The following is a 2,500-nucleotide window of genomic DNA, read 5'->3' on the forward strand; positions in this document are numbered from 1 at the left end:
TTGAGGTGATTTACCATAAAATGATCTGAAAAGACTGTACGGCGGCTCTGTGTTCATGCTTATATCCACCAGGACACACTTCAACATTCACTAACGGATTAACTGACTCTTTCTCGACAGTTTGTATGTTGTATTTATATATGAGGTGTGATGTACAGTCAAACCAAACATTACTAGTGTGTTCAGGACACTATAGTTCACACAGAGCCTGGCCACTCCCTATTAAGTCCTATTGTACTGAATTGTGGTTGTAGTTCCACCAGAGTTCCACTGGGGGCGATCACCCATGAGTGCAGAGTGAATGGGAGTCTATGGGGCTAGACGGCTAAATGTGTCTCTTTCACCCGATTGCCGTTGAGAAATCTCAGATTTGATTGTAGGTTTTGCAAGTTCAACATGGGTTATAGGTCGAAAGTTGAATGAACGAGTACTTATGTCCTTTCGGTTTCTTACAGGTTGAGTTGTTGTTGCCCATAACACGCTAGCATTCTGCTAATGAACGCTGATTGGTCAGTGAAGGACTGATTACGACCAGAGATACCGCTTGATGGTCTTTTAAAGCAACAAAACTAAAACTCTTCTAGCACGTGTTTTTCCCTGTGTCAGCTGTGTGTGTTTACCTGTGTCAGCTGTGTTGGCGATGCCTCGAGAGAAAAGAAAGAGCAGAGTGCGAAAGCACCAGAGTGACTGAAGGATTGCCGTAACTGGTCGTACGATGGTTATGACGTCATTGACATCTTAAAAGACTTTTTAAAGCAAATAAGTGACTCTAAACAATCTAACACCCAGCAATGTGTAATTTCTTTGCATCTCCTTTCGAATACTACATTCAAATTACTAGACAAAAAATTAAATCCTGAGTAAAGTGGATTTGAGGGGTATACCGCCATAGACCTCCATTCATTTTGCACTCGTCCTGTGAGCGCCCTCATGTGGAGCCAGAGTGGAACTGCACTCGTCCTGTGAGCGCCCTCATGTGGAGCCAGAGTGGAACTGCACTCGTCCTGTGAGCGCCCTCATGTGGAGCCAGAGTGGAACTGCACTCGTCCTGTGAGCGCCCTCATGTGGAGCCAGAGTGGAACTGCACTCGTCCTGTGAGCGCCCTCATGTGGAGCCAGAGTGGAACTGCAACCAGTTCAGAAGCCGGAAGTTTACTGAGAGTGGAAGTTCTCCCCTTATTAGACATTCTCTGATACACATCAGTGAAGAGAGCAAAATAAGTAAACTGTGACACGACTGTGAGAGAGAGACCCAATAATTCTTCATACAGTGACTACCTGTAACAATTTGGGACTAAAAATGATTCATAACTTTGAGCTGATCATGTTTTCTTAAGTGTTTTCTCTTTAATTGCTAATGCTCTTTTTACACACAGACTGAACACAATGAAGCATTGCTTGGTGATTGGTTGAGCTAAACTGGTATTATCTAATTGTGTAGTTAAATTTAACAGCTGACAGATATTCAACATAATTCATGTGTGAGACAGTCTAACAGAAGGACGGACAAAACCAGTCAAATATCAACTGAGTTCTGCTCATATTTTATTACCATTTTCTAAACTATAGCGAATAAACTGATAATGTGAGAAATGTTGAAGATGTCTGAATGAGTTTTGGTTTGACTGTATATATATATATGTATATATGGTGATTATCGGTGTCTCTTCACGGCTGCTTATAAGGGTTTGCTCACAGATGTTAGTGTTGAGATAGTAAAGATGAACTAAAGAGATTTTGTCTGAGTTCCTGAAAGCCGTTTCAGCGGAGCGGGACGAGGCTCGTGGTTCCCGTCACACGGGTGTTGTGGTACAGTAGCACATCTGGAGTGAACACTGTGTGCTGTCGCTTTAAGCATGACGCGTCTGTCAATCAGTGTATGAGCTGATTGATCTTCTGAGATCTACGATGTGTCCTGGCGCTCTGCAGAGACTGTAGATCCGTAGTTTTCCATCTTGCATGATCTTTTGCATTTAGAGTCAACATGGAACGGCATTCCAAACCTTGTTAATTCCGTTATATTTTCCGATATTAATAACATTATCCAATAGTTATATAAATAAATATATATTAGTTTGGATAATATATTTCTACTGATATATTAAATGTATTTTTTTAGTAAAATAATTTAATTCTATTAATATATTAAGATTAGAATAAAACAAAAATAAAATTTAAAATAAAAGCTTCATATTAATATTTAAAAAATATAAAACAATTTTTTTTATTAAATTAAATATTAAGATTAGAATAAAGCTAATATGAAAAATTTTTTTTATATAAATGCTTTGTTTATATAAATATATTAAGTGTATTATTTTTGTAAAAAATAAATCGCATACATTTAATATATTAAGATGGTATAACATTTATATAAATAATATATTTATATTAATATATTAAATGTATTACTTTAATAAAAAAATCATATTATTATTATTATTATAAAACTAATATAAATACTTTATTTATATTAATATATTAAATGTATTATTGGTATT

General features: G+C 36.6%; 1 protein-coding gene across 2 annotated transcripts in view; it reads left to right on the forward strand.

Moving 5' to 3' along the window:
• sptbn1 (spectrin, beta, non-erythrocytic 1) overlaps window positions 1-2,500 on the forward strand; it is a 115,268-nt gene that overhangs the window by 101,686 nt on the left and 11,082 nt on the right. The window lies entirely within an intron of this gene.

Source organism: Scardinius erythrophthalmus (genome assembly GCF_964197995.2).
Source record: "Scardinius erythrophthalmus genome assembly, chromosome: 25".
Lineage (NCBI taxonomy): Eukaryota > Metazoa > Chordata > Actinopteri > Cypriniformes > Leuciscidae > Scardinius > Scardinius erythrophthalmus.